This window comes from Mobula hypostoma, chromosome 2, assembly GCF_963921235.1.
Source record: "Mobula hypostoma chromosome 2, sMobHyp1.1, whole genome shotgun sequence".
Taxonomy (NCBI): Eukaryota; Metazoa; Chordata; class Chondrichthyes; order Myliobatiformes; family Myliobatidae; genus Mobula; species Mobula hypostoma.
The window spans coordinates 187921223-187943733 of record NC_086098.1 but is presented as its reverse complement, the minus strand read 5'-3'; the positions used below and the strand labels follow the sequence as shown (position 1 = coordinate 187943733).

At 39.7% G+C, this 22511-nt stretch overlaps 1 protein-coding gene across 2 annotated transcripts in view; it reads left to right on the top strand.

Moving 5' to 3' along the window:
- The window catches only part of LOC134342751 (disks large-associated protein 4-like), a 772967-nt gene that overhangs the window by 100540 nt on the left and 649916 nt on the right, over positions 1 to 22511 (top strand). The window lies entirely within an intron of this gene.

Genomic DNA, 22511 nt, shown 5'->3' with positions numbered 1-22511 from the left:
TTTCTTCCTTCTACCGTCTGCATGAGATGATGGGACTTTCGAGAGACTTTGAGACTTTTTTTTACCGTGCCCATGGTCTGTTCTTCATCAAATTACGGTATTGCTTTGCACTGTTGTAACTATATGTTATAATTATGTGGGTTTTGTCAGTTTTTCAGTCTTGGTTTGTCTTGTGTTTCTGTGATATCATTCTGGAGGAACATTGTTTCTTTTCTTAATGCATGCATTACTAAATGACAATAAAAGAGGACTGTGTGTCCTCATAATCTAATCTAATCTAATCTAATCTCACTGTACTGCCATTCTCCTCTGGCCTTTCAACTGCTTTTGATCTTGATGATCATGCCATGCATTGATTGACCCATTGTTAAGTAAACAAACCCTCCTTATTTCAAGACTGTACAACAATAAAGGCTTCTCTGTGTCGGTCCAGATTTTGCTGGTACAATAGAGATTGCTGACAACTTTATCAGCATGTGTCAGATCAGGTCACTGAAAATGAGACCAATGTCTATTGGTTAATAAAGTTAATGCAAGTAGCAGTTTAAATCGATCTGGAATTTGTAGCGAAGAATGACAGATTACCAGATGATTCCAAATTTCAGGTTTGTTAATACAGAACTTCCAGCCCCTCTCTGTCTATGCCAAACATCAAGTACCATTGATCCGAACCAATCACCTGCACCTAATTTGATTTTCTTAAAAAAAATTCTTTTTATGCATCATCATCATCATCATCATCCTTAGGTGTCGTATCGTATAAAGGAGGTGATCATAGTCTCATGACCATGATTGTTCTTGTCAATTCATTTTATTAGCAATATGAAACTAATACATGGTTCAGCAAGTTAGGCAGCATCTGTTTAGGATTTAACCAGAATTAATATGTTATACGGAAGATATTGCAGAAATATTGATTGCTGTTATTTCTGATGTTAAAAATATACAACTGTTGAAGCTTTTAACTTCAGCATCCTCTGTCACAGAGTTGAGAAGGATGTGATACATCTGTGCTCATTTAATTGTACCGTTATTGTCCTCTGTCTTCCAGCTGTTTTTGATCTTGATGATTATACCATACAATAGTTGACCCATTGTTAAATGAGTGGATTATTGGGTGGTCGTTATGGTTATGCTCATTATCTTTAAAGGTTAATAACGCTAACAGGTTGCATTTAGGTAGCAATTTTAACCATTGAAAAATATTTCATAGTGCTTTGTAGCATCAACAATTCACATTTAGTTGCATTGTTAGTGATTAAAAGCTTGATATAAAGGAAGGTCGTAAAGGAGGAGTGAAGAAAGCAGGTTTACAAGGAATTACAGTTTGTGGATTAGATGACTGGGCTTACTTCATGTACGGAGAAAAGCGGAATAATTTTGGATAGTGATATGGAGGTTATTGAAGCAATTTTGCAGTTCCCAGAATTGCAAGCTGCCTCACCAACAGGTGGGATAAGGTTTGTCACAAAGGAATGGAATAATTAATTTCCCGTCGTGTGCACAAAATATGCAAGTTGAATTCTGTTGCGTATTTAAGATTTCAGTAAAATTTAGGTAATCTCGTATATATATATAGTTTGATTAAGCATTCTTTGTTGTTTATATATTTCAAGATGGTTAAATGTAAAAATATGTGAATTGCATGTCATGACACTTCCACGTGATACGTGCGTGCTTTGTATGAAGTAAAGAACAAACTCAGCACTCATATTTCTCAACTCTCTTGTTTTCCTTTGAAATAGTTCAATGTTTTGAAGCTACAAAACATAACAGTGGCAATAAGGTTTTTTTTTTAAATGAACCGAAGAAGGCTACTGACCTGTCGAAGTGCAGGGAGGTGTTTGAGTTAAAAGAAACACAGTTTTTTTTAAAAAGGCAATAAACTGAAGAATTCATGGACTCATAAACAGTGAATACTGGGTGATAATAATAATTTTAAAAAGAGTGGAAATGGCTGGCAACATTGGAAAGATAGACATGTTTGATTGTTCAGCAGTTAACTGGCTCATGTATCCTGAGCTAATTGAACAATATTATGAAGTAAGTGAAACAGCCACCGAGAAACAAGTACCAACTGTGCTGAGCTCATTCGGTTTGTAGGCATACAGTTTGCTTTCCAACCACACCAGCAGAAATGAGCTTTGCTGTTATTGTGAAAGTAATGGAGGAAAATTTAGAACCTAAGCCACAATTGATTGCAGAATGCTTTAGCTTTCATAAGTAGAGTCAAAAGGAAGGGGAGTCTATTTCAACGTATGTGGCTGAATTGAAGAGATTGAGTATTGTCAGTTCAGTGATGGGCTTAATAGTACACTGATAGATGGTTTAGTTTGTGCAATGTTATAAGAAAGCATTCAAAAACAGCTCCTAACTGAAGCACAGCTTACCTTTAAAAGAGTAGTTGAAACAGCTGTATCAATGGAAACTGCAGACAGAGAAGCAACTGAGTTGCAGTCAGGGATGAAAGTGAGCGTGAACAAAATTGCAATCTCTAAACAGAAACTTGTCTGGCCAAAAAAAAAATGGTGTTACTGTTGTGTCAGGGGCACACATTCACCAGATCAATGCAGATTTAAAAGTGAAACTTGCAGAAAACTGCAGCAAAGTAGGACACGCACAAAGTGCACAAGAGGCAAACACAAATAAATTGCACATGGAGGAGAAGAGGCTGAAAGGTCAAGTTACACATTCAGAAACAGCACGAGACTGTATGTTGTTGATGAATAATCTGATAATGATGAAAGTGACACAGGACTGGGTAGCCTTGAGATTTATAGTTCGTAAACTAACAATAGACAACCAACATGGCTTACTCGAGAAGTGAATGGCAAATTAATTACAATGGAATTGGACATTGACTCAGCTGTTTCAGAAATTCCACAAAATGAGTTTGAATAGCATTTCAAAGATATTGAACTGAAGCCTGCAGATAAACAACTAAGAACTTACACTAGAGAAAAGATAATTCCAGTGAAACGACATTTGTAGCAGTGAAATATAACAACCAGCAAGCAACATTGAGTGTATATGTGGTATAAACAGCATTGTGGGCGCAAGATTGGCTGAGACAACTACAACTTGATTGAAGACCCATCCATCATTTGCATGCCACATCCCCTGCAATGAAGCCTACTGAAAGCATATTAAGAAAGGTACTGGATTATGCAACAGCAGTGTCCAATGATCGCTCAGAGCATGGGGTGACAAATATGAATTCTTTAAACCAAGAATTTCTTACTGTGGTCTCACTATTGATGCACAAGGATTACACAAATGTGCTGAGAAAATTCAAGCAGCGGTGGATGCCCCAAAACCAAAGCCCAGCTGGATGAATGGAAGGCCAAAAAGATCAGAGTAACCTTAGATTCGGCTAGCGGCTTAATCTAGGGAAAGACAGCCTCTGACCCTGCCAAACTTAAAAAATTTTGTTTGGGTGGATGCTGCGTGATGTGTTTCCCTGTTACAAATCAGTACTACGAAATAACAAACAGTACACAAAATGTAATTAAATGTATGAGCTTTATAATTCTTAATTTGACTATAGGGTTAGTAAAGAAAACAAAAAAGAAGAGGAGCCCATTCTCATGAAACAGTCTAATGTGCAACTTTGGAGCTCACTGTTTTCCCGTCTGTTCGTTCTCCATCGATTTTCTCCCTGGGCGTCGACACCCGTCCCTATTCCAAGTCCACTCCGTCCTGCAACCTACAACTTCCCTGTTCTGGCATCTTCTCTCTCCATCTTCCTTTGAACAAGAGATAGCGAAAACTTCTCTCGGGCCCACAAGAAAGAAAAAACATCTCCCCTCATTGGCACATTCCAAAGCCCTCATTATCTCTAGTCATAACCCAAACACTGCACTACAGAGAAACCATTACATCAGCAGGGAAGCCTTTCCCCAGTCGTTATAGGAGATACAATAGCAGAGGATTAGTCAGATGATGTTGTGGATGAGGAAACTCAGAGGAGAGATCAGATTGTAAAGGGAACAATAGAAGGATTAATATGAGAATACTCCAGCAAACTAAATGCACCTTCCCAAACTCAAGATGCAGAAACAGAAGAATTAAAAGAAAGTAGAAGAAATATGTGCAGAGCTGTCAGAACCACTTCTTGCAATGTCCAAATCTACTCCTACAACCATCACAGTGGAGGCCCCATAACCTGAGGTTGTTATCCCAGCCACAAGTCTCACCTACCAAACTTGTCAGGAAAGGCATTATCCCACAAGAGTAAGAAAGTCTCCACAGAAATTAAATCTTTAGGCATGAATGGAACAATATTAAATATACTGTGCTGTAGATGTCAGTATAGTATGTTGTGTATATAGTTGCAATGCATTCTATGTTGAGTTGGAGTTTATAGCTAAGTGGGGGAGTGTTGTATATTTAATATTTATGTGATATTTGAGTAATCTTGTAAATATAATATTGAATTAAGCCTTTTTTGTTTATATAATTCATTATGGTTATATTTAAAAATAATTGCTTACTTCATGAAGCTACCACATGGCACGTGCACTTAAAGTAAAGAACAAATTTAAGACTCACACTCCTGGTTCTCCTTTTTTTCTTTGAATTAACTTAATGTTTTGAAGTTACAAAACATAATATATTCCATTTGTGAAATCTGGGTTTATTGAAATTGAAGAATTTCTACATCTTATGTTTCTTGTCAATGTGATGAAACATCAAGCATTAGAGAAGCCTCATTATTTCTTTTTCGCACCATTTATTTATTTAGTAACTTATGGTAATTTTGTCTTTTTGCACTCCACTGCTGCTTCAAAATAAATTTCACATCACTTAAGACAGTGATAATAACCCTGATTCTGGTTCTATAAAGAACAGAAGACCTGCAAACGTTAATAATGTTCCTTGTCAAAGGAGCAATTATCGAGCTAAAATTTTATCCTAATCTTCGTGGATTACTGGTTTGAGTGACAAAATTTGTTTTCCTTGGAGGTACAGCAGTTTTTTTTATTCTTGTTAAATATTTGTTAGTCAATTCATCAAATAATATTTCACATGTCAAGTTTTTGAGACAAATTTTAGACCTAGTTTTGAAATGTGAGCACGTTTGAGCATTGTCCCACTTTTGTAATTAAAAATCCGAGGACTGCAGCAAGCCTAGATACTTAACCAGCATCACCCATAGGGTAGTCTGCTGGAATCAACTGATGTGAAACTAACTCAAAACTCCATTTAGGATATCAAGCTATGAATTGTTATTTCAATAAGAATCATTGGTTCTAGTATTTGGCAGCTTTGTCAGTGCCATTAGAAATTAAACGCCATTTTACTCAAGTAAATTGGACTTTGGATCCAATCAGTCTTTGGATCTATTTAAAACAGAGGTTGATAGGTTTTTGATTTGTCAGAGCTTTAAAGGTTACGGGGAGAAGGCAGAAGAATGTGGTTAAGAGGGATAATAAATCATCCATGATGTAATGGCAGAGCAGACTTGATAAGGCCAATGGTCAAGTTATGCTCTTCTGTCTTATGATGTAAAATGTATATGCTGATTTCATACGCTGTCATCAAATAACAATTGACATGGTGTAAAAAGAAATTGCATCATCATCAGCATTTATAAGTATAAAAAAGTTGAAGAATGGGAAACAGCAGCTTTGGTGCTTTTTGTAAGATAGCAAAGCAGAACTCCAGGGCAATCTCCGTAAGCCATTGTCTGTTTATTTATTTATTTGTGGATACCGTGTGGAACAAGCCCTTCATGCCAAATGAGCCGCTCAACAACCTACCTATTTAACACTAGCCTAATCACAGGACAATTTACAATGACCAATTAACCTACAAACCAGTATGTCTTTGGACTCTGGGAGGAAGCCAACACGGTCACGGGGAAAGTATACAAACTCCTCACAGATGGCGCCAAAATTGAACTCTGAACTTCGGAATGCCATGAGCTGTAATAGCATTGTGCTAACCACTTCGCTGTGTGGCTTGTCAACTCCGGAATTTGTCCAGAACCTTTGGAGCTGATTGCTGCATTGAGCAGAATTTTGTAAAAGCAGTGCCTGTCTATATCACTTCCCCATCTGACCTTATGGCAGAGAAAGCTGGAATGATAGAGACAATGCAGGATTTAGGATGTTTTCCCAAACTCCCAAATAAATAGGGTGTAAGTTAATCTGTACTCAGAAAACTTATGGGAAGCATCTCTGTAAGTATCCCGAACAAGCACTTCTTTTGAAAGTGCTGCAAGCTCCATAATTCCACCTGATGTAATTTTGTGTTTTACTGAGCAGAGCTGCAAGGGCCAGGAGTCAGTGACATTGCCAATTCTTCTGTGACCATGTGATAATACCTGAACTCGTGCCAGTTGCTGCCTCTGTAAGACTTGCTAGTAAAGCAAGCACTGTTACACCAGGCAAATATTTGTCCTTTAGAAACTTGTTATGCTGTGCATTTAAGTTCCTAACTGAGATAACGATTAATAATTAAGATTAACTTTATTTGTCACATGTGCATTGAAAGATACATTTAAATGTGCTGTTTGCGTCAATGACTAACACAGTCCATCGATCTGCTGGAGATAGCCTGAAAGTGTTGCCATTCTTCCTTTCATGGTCAACATATCATGACCATAACACACTGAGCCAAGTTCTAACCGTGCATCTTTAGAATATGGGAGGAAATCCATGCGGACACAGGGAGAACCTACAAACTCCTTACAGACAGCACTGGGGACTGAACCTCAATCACTTGCACTGTAAAGCATTATGTAACCAATATGATGCTGTACTTGTTAAATGGTGTTGATTTCTTGATGACGCATTTAGGAAATTTTTCTCAACTCTTACAGAGTCAGAGTTATACGGTTGTACTGCACAGAAATGGGTTCTTCTGCCCGTCATTTCTGTGCTGATCTTTTTACCCATCTACACTCATCCCATCTGGCTGCATTAAGACTTCTTTTCAATTGCCATGCCTACTCAAATGCCTGTCAAAGTGTCTTCTAAAGGTTGTGATTGTATCTAATTCCATCATACTCTCTGGCAGTGAGGTCCAGTAGTCAATTACTCTGTGATGAAAAAGAAAACTTACCCTTAAATCCCCTTTAAAAATCCTCCCTCTCCTTATAATGATGTCCTCTTCTTTTATTGGAATTGAAGTTAGTTTATTATTGTCACTTATACTGAGATACACTGAGAAAATGTGTCTTGACTATTGTTCGCACAGACTTCATCTGAAGCAGCCAATTCAAACCGAAACGATTGCCACTGCTGGCGATCCCACAGATTTGTTAGACTTGCATGACACGCTCCAATAATGGTAGTTCCAAAAGTCAAAGATATATATTCGATCTTTTATTGGTAATTAGCAAATATACAATCTTGAAGCGATGAAATTAAGCATACCCAAGTATAAGTTAAGCGTAATTGAGCATAATTGTGTGGTCAGCTAAAGATAAGACATCTGTCCGTTCTCAGCCCCAAACTGCAACGAACAAAGCATGACAATGTAAATTATACCCTTCACCTTTACCACACTTCCACTCATTTGACTAGTTACCATAATAAACGCGCAGATAGAAAACATATGCATCGCTCCTACAAGATTGTTACACAAAGCTCTGAGGTACAACAAGGTAAACAATAACAGGATGGAGAATAAAGTATAACAGCTACAGAGAAAGTGTGCAGTGCAGGTAAACAAAAAAGTCCAAGATTATATTGAGGTAGGTTGTGAGGTCAAGAGTTCATCTTACTGTACACGGAACCATTTAATAGTCTTAAAATGGTGGGATAGAAGCTGTCCTTGTGCCTTGTGGTATGTGCTTTCAGGCTTTTGTATCTTCTGCTCAATGGAAGAGGAATGATGAGAGAGGATAGGTGGGGTATTTAATTATGCTGACTACCAAGGCAGTGAGAAGTATAGATAAAATCATTAAAGGAGAGGCTAGTCTCCACGATGTGCTGAGCTGTGTGCACAATTGTGGTCAAAGGCAGAGTAATTGCCATACCAAGCTGTAGCGCATCTAGATAGTGTCCTTTCTATGAGGCATCAATTAAAATTAGTAAGCGTTGATGGAGATATACCAAATTTCTTTAGCTTCCTGAGGAAACCTAATACCCATAAATGGTAAAGCATACAAAAAGTAGTGGATACAGCGCAGTCCATCTCAGAGAAAGTCCTCCCCACCATTGAGCACACCAACAAGGAGCACTGGCGTAGTAAAGCAGCATCCATCATCAAGGAACCCCCACCATCCAGGCGATGCTCTCTCCTCACTGCTGTAATCGCGAAGGAGGTACTTAGGTCCCACACCTCCAGATCCAGGATAGTTATTACCCTTCAACCATTAGGTTCCTGAATCAGAAGGGATAACTTTACTCACCTCAACACTAAGCTGATTCCACAGCTGTGGACTCATTTTCAAAGGTGTTTGCACAGTTTGTCTGATTTTGCACATTGGTTGTTTGTTGGACTTTGTGCGTAGTTTTTCATTGATTCTATTTTACTTCTTTGTACCTACTATGAATGCCTGCAAGAAAATGTATCTCAGGGTTGTAATGATGATGTGTATGTAATTTAATAATAATGTTTCCTGTGAACTTCAAACTTTGAAGCAGAGGCATGACGTCTATGTGCTTGGACTAGGATAGGCTGTTGGTGAAATTCACTCCGAGGAACTTGAAACTGTCAACGCTCTAAACCTCAGCACCATTGATGGAGACAGAGCATATGCACCACCCTGATGTCAATGACCAGTTCTTTAGTGTTGCTCACATTGAGGGAAAGGTAAATATCCCTACCATGGGGAAAAGATTCTGAATGTCTCCCATATCCCCCTTAGCCTCCTTTGCCCTACCTATCCAATCTCTACTCATCACCCCTTCTTTACCATATTATCTACACATGTTGCCACTTGTAGGGAATGCAGAATTGTCTCTTTGTTTCTTAGCACCCTATTATTTAATTATATCATCTATACCTATTTGTTTTGCCAAGATGCAACACCTCTCATCTGTCAAGGATTAAATTCCATCTGCCTACATTCTGCCCAATTTTCCATCTGATCTATATCCTTCTGTAACCTTATAGAACCTTATTTACCATCCACAGCTTCTGTCCCATCTTTAAACTTAGTAATCATACCTCCTAAACCACTATCTGAATTGCTTATAATATCAAAAATGACAAAGGTTTCAGCATTGATCACTTCAGTGTCCCACAGGCTTCAATCTGTAAAGTATCTTACCACCAACACACCTCTTATCTCCAATGTAATTTGTGTCCAATTAGACTTGAATTCCATATGCTTTGACCTTTTGGAACAGTCTACTACCTGGGATTTTATCAAACTTCTGATGAAAGCCCATTCAACAAAATCTGCCATCCTGCCTTCATAAGCCTTAGGCAGGATATTCCCACACACAGAGACATGCTGGCTAACTTTGATTTCCCCTGGCCTTTCTAATTCTATTTAAATCCTATCCCTTGGAATTTTCTCCAGTAACTTCTCTACTACTGATGTGAAGCTCACTAGCCTGCAGTGCAGTTGTATTTAATTGCATACAGTTTCCTGTTTTATCCCTTCTGCCCTTCCTACCAAAGGAACTGTCTTGCAATCCTCTGGCACGTCATCTGAGAAAATTACAATGCATAAATCTCTGCCAGGACCCCAGCTACCTCCTCCTGTGCTTCCACTAGCAACCATTGACAATTCATATGTGGTCCTAGTGATTTATCAATCTTTGTGTGTCCCATGACATCGAACACCTCCTCCTCCTTAATACTGCTCAAAATTATGCCTTGACATCTTCTATATCCCTCAAGGGGACAATAAAAGTGTTGGTTTGTTATTGCCTCAAAAATGTGTGCCTTGAAACGATGTCATTTAGGTTCTAAGTCATAAATGGTTAATGAACCTGTGAAAAATATACTCTCCATTATTTTGCTTGGAACAATTTTGTTACAATTACATTTTTCCTCTTAACAGCTTTTGGTTCTTTAAAACTCACGTATGACTGAATTGCTCAAGTCTTGAATGTGTCTCTGAGGAAGCTTATGTAATGCCTGCAGCTTCTCACTTGATTGGTGATCAAATGATAGATCATCATCTTCCACCGTCTGTTGTAACTGAAGGCTTTATTACTTTATTATTTATTAACATGCTGATGTTTAGTGGCACTTTGAATTTTCCTGTCATAGCTTCACAGCTGCAAATGTCATATGTTCCATTTTCTTGCCCTGTGATGTTAAATCAAGTCATTTTCTCATATTAGGACTTTTTACCAAAGCTTCCAAACATTCTCTTCTATTACATACTTTCCTCTAAAGCTTTTTGTCACTTTAGTGAAACTATATTGTCTCCTTTCCTCATGGTGCCCAGTTTCTTAACATTTCAGCTTCTTTGTTTAGTGTGATTGAATTTTAGAGCAGGTTTTTCAACACCTTTTTGGGATCATCCAAAGCTTTTCCACACAATTAGATTAAATTGCATTGCAGGAAGTGCAGACAGCAATTTCCAAAAGGCACCAGCTTTAAAAATAAAATTGTTATCAGCTAATGGGACAAATCTTTTGTCACAATCAGCAATGGATTAACTGGTGGTTATGTCCAGAATGGGCAATTTCCAAGTGAAGGTTGTAACATTCCTTAGGGAATCCAAAAGGAGCAAGACAAACTTCTGCCCCACCTCTCAAAAGGAAAATTTCCATGGGTTATCACAAACAAATGTGAGAGAAAGATAAATGAAGGTTTCTATTTGATTTTTTTTTAATGTTTTAATTGCTTTTTAAATGGAAATCTGTTTCCATTTTTTCAAATGTTTTTGCTAATTTTTTAATGAACATTTTAAAGTCTTGATGAATACTGAATGGTTTTGAGTTTTATTCAGATTGAATGTTTGACAGCTGATGAGTCAAGGGCTGGGATGGAATGGATGGTGAGAACCTCAGTCAACACTAGCATCAGCTCCCTGCATCAGGAGGGACCCTGCACTACACTGTGCCTTGCCCAGATGTTGGGATCTGTACATCCAGAGCCACGCTGGAGAAACAGTGATGCTAGCCATAGATAACCAGACACATCAGGGCCACGGAAAAGTAACCCCAATCCCTTACAGCAATGCTGACTGTGGAGTAAAAACATTTTGTCAAACTCTGCTTGAATGTCAACCCCAAACTCCTCTCCCTGCAGTGTGATTTGAATCCATCACTTTCTTAACCAGAGTGCCAGAAATTGAGCAGCATTTAATACCCTCCCTCATGTATCTATTTTAGCTACCTATTCAATTTCATTGATCATTGAGTACCATGTTGTATGATATAGGCGATCATTGTCTTTCCGTGACCATGATTGTTCTTGGTAAATGTTTCTACAGAAGTGTTTGGCCACTGCCTTCTTCTGGGTGATGTCCTTACAAGATGGGTGACCCCTGGCGATATCAATGTTCTTCAGAGATTGTCTGTGTGGCGTCAGTGGTCGCATAATCAGGACATGTCATGCATCAGCTGTTTATTCGACCATCCACCACTGCTCCCTAGGCTTCACTTGACTGCTGGGGTGGGGGGCGGGGATTCTAAGCAGGTGCTAAACCTTGCCCAAGGGAGGCCTGCAAGCTAGCAGAAGGAAGGAGCGCCTTACAGATCCTTTGGCAGAGATGTATCTCCACCCCACCACCCCTCATACTCGTGATATTGTAGCTAATGAATATCATCTCGAGCTGCTGTCATTAATGGCTGCAACAGCTCATTGAGAGTCACTGTAAGCAGCTAGTCGTTCCTTCTTTCTACTCAGCTCCTGTAAATAAAGTTTCATGTATCATGGGACGAATGACCTAACTCTGCCCTTATGTCTTATGGTCTTATGTTTTCATGGTTCAATGAACTATTAGCCAGTGACTCCAATAAGTGTTATAATCAATTGCTCATCAAAGCTGTCCTCCCAGTTGGATCATCTATTCTGTTAATCCGGTATGTGATCAGCTGCCTTTGCTCCTCTATTCACAGCATCTTAAATGTCAGCCCGCATTTTCCCTGGTCCTTCCTGTGCACTTTCATGGCTGGTACACAATGTTCAGTTGTGACCAATAGTTTAAACAATTGATCAGTAATGTATAATACAATTGGGTTCATTAATGGCGAATGAGCACCAATCTAAGATGGAGTTTCACATTTTAGTCATCAGCTATAAAACATGATCCTAATGGTTGAACAATGGTTATATAACCTTCCTCAGTTGCACTTTAAACAGCAGAGCAGCTTTCTGCTGAACAGTTCTGCTTTGGGACACAAGGAAAATGAAGGCTCAGTGGTGAGTTGAGCATCATTAGTAACATTAATAATGCTAGAGACTGCAAGTGAAGATTGAGTAATTGAATAAAGAACTGCTTACAGTAATTCTCAGCCTCTGGAGAGCCAAGAGTACATTTTATCGTTTCACTTGTCCTTTGGGTGTGGGCAACACTCGCGTCAATTGTCGATATCAGGTCACCCCACCGACAGAGCCTTCTCCTTGAAACTCCGAATCAGAATCAGCATTGACTGTCAGTGACATCTCCCTCCCTGATGCTCTGAACATCTTTTATGCATGAGTTGACGTACACAACACAGCGCCAGCTACCTCCCTCCCAGGTGAGCAGCCACTCTCTGTAACAGCAGCAAATGTGAGAAGGATTCTGCAGAGAGTCAACCCCCCGTAAGGTGGCTGGGCCAGATAACATTCCATTCCAATTACTGGGGAGTGTGCACACCAGCTCACTGATGCCTTCATGGACACCTTCAATACTTCACTCATTCAGGTTGCTGTCCCCACACGCATCAAATCAGCCACCATCATCCCTGTCCCAAAGAACTCTACACTTTCAGAATGAAATGTTGTCTGCCCGGTTGTACTGACACAAATCATCATGAAGTACTTTGAAGGGCTGGTAATGGCACACATCAAAAACTCCATTTTTGCCGCATTGGACAGTCATCAATATGCTTACTGACAGAACTGCTCTACAATATGCCATAGCATCTCTCGTGCACCTGTCCCTGACACACCTAGAAAACAAGGACGCTTATGTCAGAATGCTGTTTCTGGATTTCGGTTTGGAATTCAACACTATTTTCCCACAGACCTTGGTGAACAAACTCCTACTCTAAATAACCACTGTGCTGAGCTTCCTAACCAACAGATCTCAGATAGTCAGGATACACAACCACTCCTCCCTCCCTATCATCCTCAACATGGGTGCCCCCCCCCCCAAGGGCTGTGTGCTGAGATAATTGCTGTACACTCTGCTGACAAATGACTGCACAACCAAACACCTAAATAATCATATAGTCAAGTTTACTGATGACACGACAGTGGTGGGAATCATCACCAGCAACGATAAGATGGCCTACAGAGAGGAGGTGGAAGAGCCTGAGGCCTAGTGCCAGGAAAATGACCTCTTCCTCAAGATCAACAAGACAAAAGTGATGGCTATCAACCTGATGAGATCTCATACCACTCACACCCCTTTTTACATCTGTGGCCCGGCAGTGGAAGCTGCAAGCAGTTTCAAACTCCTGGGAGTGCACATCTCACATAACATCTCATGGTCCCAGAACACTTCCTACACAGTCAGGAAAGCTCACCAATGCCTCTACTTTCTGAGGAGCTGTTCTATAAACTTACATACTCACGTCATTCTACAGATGTGCAGTAGAGAGCATCCTAACATGCTGCATCGCTGCATCATATGGAAATTGCACTGAGGCAGACAGGAAGGCTCTACAACAGGTAGTCTTCACATGCTGGGATAGACAACTCTCTCCCCCCCCATCTCACCGAGGGTTTGAGACCCGTCAGCTACCCTCACCTGGTTTAGCAAGCGTCATGCAAGCGTCGTGGAACATGTAGAGCAGGACAAGACACAGAAGACGTCCTGGTCATCCACTGCGTCTAGTCCCATCTCCAGCCATCTAGACTCTGTCTTGCCACTGGATCCAGATGGGAATTGGGAAGGGAGAGAGTGAGGCTGACGCTGCGCAACTCTCCCTCACTTAAATCCAAATCACGCACTAGTCTCGACACCATCATTATGGTGTCGAGGTCCTCATCGACGCCAACGATGGACGAACAACAACAACAGGTAGTCAAAACTGCCCAATGCATCACCGGCACCGGCCTACCTGCCATCAGGGACATATATACAGAAAGGTGCCAGAAAATGTCCAGTAACATCATGAAGGATCCCATCCACTCTACTGATGGGCTGTTTGTTAGGGAGAAGGTTGGCAAGCATCCACGCCGGGACCGCCAGACTCAAAAACGGTTACTTTCTCCAAACAGTCAGGCTAATCAACACCTCCTCCTACTAACCCACCCTCCACAACCCCCATCATCACTACTTTATCATTCCCTGTCCGCCACGTTGTGTACAGACTCTCCTGTACCTACTGTCACTTTCAATTAATCTAGGCATACAAGCTCTCTTATGTATTTATTCTTATTGTGGTTTTTTTGCAATGCATCAGATCTGGAGTAACAATTCTTTCATTCTCCTTTACACTTGTGTACTGGAAATGACATTGAACAATCTTAAATGTTTATTGACACTGACATTTAAATGTTAAATGTTAAATTTGTTGCTTTGCGATAGCAGTACACTGCATTGTGTGAAAAAATTACTGTGTGTTACCATAAGAAAAGTTAAGAATAAGTAACTGGTGCAAAAAGTGAGGTAGTGTTCATGGGTTTGTGGTCCTTTCAGAAATCTGATGGTGGAGGGGAAAAAGGTTTTCCTAAAACATTGAGTGTGAGTACTCAGGCCTGTGTATCTCCTCTCTGATGGTAGTAACGAGAAGAGGGCATAGTTCTAGATATTAAGGGTTCTTAGTGGTGGATGCCACCTTCTTGAGGCATCATCTTTTGAAGGTATTCTGGATGGTGGCGAAGCTGGTGTCCGTGATGGAGCTGGCTTTCTTCCGATCCTGTGCAATGGAGCCTCCATACTGGACAGTGATGCATCTCCACGATACATCTCTAGAAGGCTTGCTGGGGTCTTTGGTGACATAACAAATCTCCTAAAACTCCTAATGGAATATAGCCTCTGACCCGCCTTCTTCATGATTGCATCGATATGTTGGGCCCAGGATAGATCTTCAGAGATGTTGACACTCCGGAACTTGAGGCTTCTCACCCTTTCCAGTGATGACTTTACTGTGATGTAGGAATGAAATCCACAATATAGAATAAGCAGTAATAAAGGAGTAAAACATATGGCAAATGCAAGATATTGTTTGATTCAGATGACAATTTGGTCAAGTATTTCTGCAATTTCAGCTCACTCAATCACATGCAGAAACAACACAATGTCTCAATTTATGGTGAGATGGTTCAAGATGCCGAAGCTTTTGAATAGCCATCTTTATTGTTGTAGTTGTTATTATTGTCATGATCGTCGTCAGGTAACCTTTAGCTTATTCACTGGTGCTATTTCATGTCCAGTTTCATATTCAGTGTTAAGTGCTACTCCTGTCCACATTGTTAATAGAAGTCATATGGGAAGGTAGTACAGCAGAAATAGCCCGATGAGTTATTGCAGTATATCCTCATTATTTCGTGGCCACAGTTCATAAGTTGTACGGAGAACAAATTTTGAAGACAGTAATATGAATGCTAAGCAAATGAATGTACAGTATCTGCCTGGATGCCTTTGAGCTTCTTGACTGTTAACTCTGTGCAGTTGCATCTTTTCAGTACTATTTGAATATTATGATATAACCTGTTAAAGTAGAGGACGGACTTCTAAACAAAGACAAACAGATGAATAAACTGAAGAAGATGGCAGAGTCTGTCATTGAAACGTTTGTTATAATCGATACCTGTACTCGTCCAGAAGTTTGAGAAGAGTTTGTTCATCATATACACCGGGAAAGCACTAGATCCTTTTTCTCAAAGATATTCTGAATTAAATGTCAAAGAATGTCCTGCTCCCTTAGCTATAGACTTTTATAGATGATCTAATTCAACCTCTAATCAATAAAAACTGCTGAGATATTGATAGTGGAGCACTGAATGGTTGAAATAGCTGGAATTTTTCTTGCTTGATACAATCATTCCCTTATGTACAGCTGCCACAAGGATTCTAAGATATCTTCTGGGATTTTCACTTTATGAAAATTTCCAAACAATATATGTGATAGCAACAGGAAGGTTGTCATGCAATAAATTTTGGTCACAAGATATCTTTACAAGTAGATTCTGTTGTAACATTAAAAGACTTGCATACATTATTATTGTGTTGTTATTTTTATTAAATTTAATGTATTGCATTATATTTTACTGCTGAAGTGTTGCTGTGTTCATGTGAATCATAAAGAATAATTGCATTAGTTGAATGAATGCTCATCCTGATTTGAATTTTGCTGTTGCTTAGGAAAATGTCTGTCTCTTGTCTTCCTGTCATATGTTGTTTCATTCAAAACATAACATCATTCTTAAAAATGAATTAATTGTAAAGTTACTGGTAGTTTCTAACAAGCAAAAAAGTAGAACTTTAGTAGCAGTGCTTAGAGCAATACATACTGATCATTTGAAAAAAAAGTGAGATTCAGAGCAGGACTATGAAATGTATAGCACCTGAGGTGCATTAAATTTTAATTCTTAAATCACAATAATTTCTAATGATTTCCATTCTCAGTAGATTCTACACTTTTGAATTAAAACCACAATTACTTTGGCTATTGCTCAAGTCCCTTTGTAAAAAGAAAGCAATCTCTTTTTTTCTATGTCAGGCAGCATCTGTGGCAGAAGTTCCCAACCTGAGGTCCACGGATCCCTTGGTTAATGATAAGGGTCCATGGCATTAAAAAAAAGTTGGGAACCCCTGATCTATGGAGAGGAAAAAAATAGATTTGGGCCAAGACCCTTCATCAGAACATTCTTCTTCTTCTTCTTCTTCGCAAATGCTGTGTGACCTGTTGACTTCCTCCAGCATTTATGTCCAGCATTTGCAGAAGCTCTTTTGTTCAAAATAAATTTCAACCTTCACAAATGCAGCAGGTATTGATTTTAGTTATGCCTGAGAATTATAGCTGCAGCATAGTATAAATGAAGAATAGTACTTGTTGAAATATTTCCTTTGTAATTTCAATACATTCACATCCATGGAAGCTCTTTTCTCTTCTCCTGTGCAATCCTTTCAATCAATGAATCACAACGAATGAGTCAAATAAAAGACAATTAACATAGCAGATAAAAATTTAATGCTGAGATGGAATAGTTTTTTCTAAAATTCAGTCCATGAGTTTAAAAAAGAGTTGAGGGCAATTGCTGAGTAATTATGGTCCCAATTCAAAGTTATAGAGTTGATTGAGAATGGAAATCATTGGAAATTATTATGACATAAGAATTAAAATTAAATTGATCTACTTCAAGTTTAAGCTTTGGTTAATATATTTGTTTTACCTTATTTCATTGATTTGGATTACAATTGTTGTCTAATTGTCTTTGACTGTGTACATTTGTTTCTCCTGATGCTGAACAGTCTGCAGGTGATTTCAGTATTTACTGGTGTACTCAACCATAATTACTTCTTGACAAGCTCTGGTGTAACCAACTAATTTTATATTGGTGAATTATACTTTACTGAGATAATTCTTGCTGAATGTAATGGGGTGGAAATCCATTTTCAGTTATATGTGCTGAAACCCAACATAATTGAACATTGAGAACAGAACATTACATTGATAGCTATGTTTCAAAGACAGGATGGAGGATATGATTCTACTGCAGTAGAATTTTATTTTACTTATGTTTATTTATGGTACTTCAGATCTACCTTAATTATACTTCAACTTCTTTGTCTTTCTATACACTAAGATATTTGAGAAGGGCAGCACAGTAGTGTAGCAGTTACTGTAACACTTTACAGTGGCCAGTGATTAGGGTTCAACTCCTGCCACTGTTTGTAAGGAGTTTGCATGTGACCGTGTAGATCTCCTCTGGGTACAGCGGTTCCCTCCCACATCTCAATGGGTTAGTGAGTTCCAGGCATGCTATGTTGGTGCTGGAAGCATGGCTATATTTGTGGGCTACCCTCTGCACCTCCTCGGACTGTGTTAGTTGTTGATACAAAACAATGAACTTCACTGTGTTTTTCAATGTTCTGATGTCCAAGTGACAAATAAAGCTTATCTTTAATTCTTTGTCTTTAAATATTAATTTAAAAGATTATGTTTCACTCTCCTGATTTGCAGACTGTGAGGATTCTTCACTGTGATTGGCTGCATGGCCAAATTGATTGTATTAATATTGGTGGGTTCTCAGGATCTGATTTGATGCCTGTCTGCAGCAGGAAAGAGTAAACCCATGCTAGAGAGATAACTAAAGGCCAACAATGATAAGTATGTCATTGATTGCAAAACCCAGGCCAACTTCTGCATTTAACATGGCCAATCTAAGCCATGCAGCCATGGCATGACACTAAATATATCTGACAGAGAGAGGGAGATTTGCTGGTTAGGCTTCAATTTCCATTAGCTTCTTGGCTGTCCTAATTCTTGCATTGTCTTGCAGTCAATTTGAGAAAGGGAAAAAGTCTCTCTGATCTGTAATGTAGCAGGATGGAGCATGTTAATAGGTTATGAAAGGGCACTAGCACTAACAGTGGGCTTTTCAACAGATGCTGAAATATCCTGAGCCTGGAAAACAGAACGGAAGAAACAAAACATGGATCTCTAATACACACTTTATGGCAGTTATCCCTTCAAAATGAGGATGTTTTGACTTGTTGTACAATTGAAGTCTCTGGATTGTTTCTTGGAGTTGTGTTATTTGATTTATAATAAAGGGCATGGCTGCTGATATGACAGCTCGTTCATTTATAATGAAAGGAATAGCAGTCATTTGGGTTTAGCTACATTATAATTCTTAAAAAAAATCTGTTTCTCTATTCTTATGTAGTACTTTGTGCATTAAATGCATAATACTGAATGTTATAGAATCATAGAAAAGTACAGCCCAGAAACAGGCCCTTTGGCCCATATACTCCATGCTGACCCATTTAAACTGCTTCTTTCCATCAACCTGCACTGGGACCATTGTCCTCCATACTCCTACCAACCATGTACCTATCCAAATTCTCTTAAATGTTGAAATCGAGTTTGCATACACCACTTGCACTGGCAGCTCATTCCACACTCTCACCGCCCTCCGAGTGAAGAAGTTTCTCCTCATTTTCCCCGTAAACTTTTCACCCTTCACCCTTAACCCATGACCTTAAGTTGTAGTCCCATCCAACCTCAGTAGAAAAAGCGTGCTTGCATTTACTTTATCTATACCCCTCATATTTTTGTATAGCTCTATCAAGTCTCTCCTCAGTCTTCTAAGTTCCAAGGAATAAGGTCCTAAGCTATTCAATCTTTCCATATAACTCAAGTCCTCCAGTCTCGGCGACATCCTTGTAAATTTTTTCTGTACTATTTCAAGCTTATTTACATCTTTCCTGTAGGTAGATGACAAAACTGCACACAATACTCCAAACTAGGCCACACCAACATTTTATACAACTTCAGCATAACATCCCATCACCTGTACTCAATACTTCGATTTATATTATATATTATACATGTTATATTTTGTTCTCAATAGCTATGAATTATACCTCCTATAGTTTTATGAAATATAGTGAAGTAACAAATCCACTTGATGAAGTGTAGGAACAAATGTAGGGGAGAAGGAGCAAAAAGAAAATAGTAAAGTTGTTTGCACCGTTAGTGATAAACAGAGAGTAAGAGGTGGAAAATTTCTTAAATGAGTTTATTTTAATGCAATGCTAGGAGCATTATGAGAAAGGTAGGATAGATTAGAGGGCTCATCTAGGGAGGCTACTTGGGTGGAATTGAGGAATGGGAAAGGTGTAGTAACACTTATAGGGTGTATTATAGACCACCAAATGGAGAGCGAGAATTGGAGGAGCAAATTTGAAAGGAGATAGCAGATATTTGTAGTAAGCACAAGGTTGTAATTGTGGGAGATTTTAATTTTCCACACATAGACTGGGAAGCCCCTACTGTAAAAGGGCTGGATGGTTTGGAGTTTGTAAAACGTGTGCAGACTAGTTTTTTGTAGCAATACATAGAGGTACCAACTAGAGAAGGGGCAGTGTTGGATCTCCTATTGGGGAATGAGATAGGTCAGGTGACGGGGGTATGTGTTGGGGAGCACTTCGAGTCCAGTGATCACAATGCCATTAGTTTCAATATAATTATGGAGAAAGATAGGTCTGGAACCAGGATTGAGATTTTTGATTGGAGAAAGGCTAACTTTGAGGAGATGCGAAAGGATATAGAAGGAGTGGATTGGGACAATTTGTTTTATGGGAAGGATGTAATGGAGAAATGGGGGGTCATTTAAAGGTGAAATTTTGAGGGTACAGAATCTTTATGTTCATAGAAACATAGAAACATAGAAAATAGGTGCAGGAGTAGGCCATTCGGCCCTTCGAGCCTGCACCGCCATTTATTATGATCATGGCTGATCATCCAACTCAGAACCCAGCCTTCCCTCCATACCCCCTGACCCCTGTAGCCACAAGGGCCATATCTAACTTCCTTTTAAACATAGCTAATGAACTGGCCTCAACAGTTTGCTGTGGCAGAGAATTCCACAGATTCACCACTCTCTGTGTGAAGAAGTTTTTCCTAATCTCGGTCCTAAAAGGCTTCCCCTCTATCCTCAAACTGTGACCCCTCGTTCTGGACCTCCCCAACATCGGGAACAATCTTCCCGCATCTAGCCTGTCCAATCCCTTTAGGATCTTATACGTTTCAATCAGATCCCCCCTCAATCTTCTAAATTCCAACGAGTACAAGCCCAGTTCATCCAGTCTTTCTTCATATGAAAGACCTGCCATCCCAGGAATCAATCTGGTGAACCTTCTTTGTACTCCCTCTATGGCAAAGATGTCTTTCCTCAGATTAGGGGACCAAAACTGCACACAATACTCCAGGTGTGGTCTCACCAAGGCCTTGTACAACTGCAGTAGTACCTCCCTGCTCCTGTACTCGAATCCTCTCGCTATAAATGCCAGCATACCGTTCGCCTTTTTCACCGCCTGCTGTACCTGCATGCCCACTTTCAATGACTGGTGTATAATGACACCCAGGTCTCGTTGCACCTCCCCTTTTCCTAATCGGCCACCATTCAGATAATAATCTGTTTTCCTATTTTTGCCACCAAAGTGGATAACTTCACATTTATCCACATTAAATTGCATCTGCCATGAGTTTGCCCACTCACCCAACCTATCCAAGTCACCCTGCATCCTCTTAGCATCCTCCTCACTGCTAACACTGCCACCCAGCTTCGTGTCATCCGCGAACTTGGAGATGCTGCATTTAATTCCCTCATCCAAGTCATTAATATATATTGTAAACAACTGGGGCCCCAGCACTGAGCCTTGCGGTACCCCACTAGTCACCGCCTGCCATTCTGAAAAGGTCCCGTTTATTCCCACTCTTTGCTTCCTGTCTGCTAACCAATTCTCCACCCACACCAATACCTTACCCCCAATACCGTGTGCTTTAAGTTTGCACACTAATCTCCTGTGTGGGACCTTGTCAAAAGCCTTTTGAAAATCCAAATATACCACATCCACTGGTTCTCCCCTATCCACTCTACTAGTTACATCCTCAAAAAATTCTATGAGATTCGTCAGACATGATTTTCCTTTCACAAATCCATGCTGACTTTGTCTGATCATTTCACCGCTTTCCAAATGTGCTGTTATCACATCCTTGATAACTGACTCCAGCAGTTTCCCCACCACCGACGTTAGGCTAACCGGCCTATAATTCCCCGGTTTCTCTCTCCCTCCTTTTTTAAAAAGTGGGGTTACATTAGCCACCCTCCAATCCTCAGGAACTAGTCCAGAATCTAACGAGTTTTGAAAAATTATCACTAATGCATCCACTATTTCTTGGGCTACTTCCTTAAGCACTCTGGGATGCAGACCATCTGGCCCTGGGGATTTATCTGCCTTCAATCCCTTCAATTTACCTAACACCACTTCCCTACTAACATGTATTTCGCTCAGTTCCTCCATCTCACTGGACCCTCTGTCCCTTACTATTTCTGGAAGATTATTTATGTCCTCCTTAGTGAAGACAGAACCAAAGTAATTATTCAATTGGTCTGCCATGTCCTTGCTCCCCATAATCAATTCACCTGTTTCTGTCTGCAGGGGACCTACATTTGTCTTTATCAGTCTTTTCCTTTTTACATATCTATATAAGCTTTTACAGTCCGTTTTTATGTTCTCTGCCAGTTTTCTCTCATAATCTTTTTTCCCCTTCCTTATTAAGCCCTTTGTCCTCCTCTGCTGAACTCTGAATTTCTCCCAGTCCTCAGGTGAGCCACTTTCTCTGGCTAATTTGTATGCTACTTCTTTGGAATTGATACTATCCCTAATTTCTCTTGTCAGCCACGGGTGCACTACCTTCCTTGATTTATTCTTTTGCCAAACTGGGATGAACAATTGTTGTAGTTCATCCATGCAACCT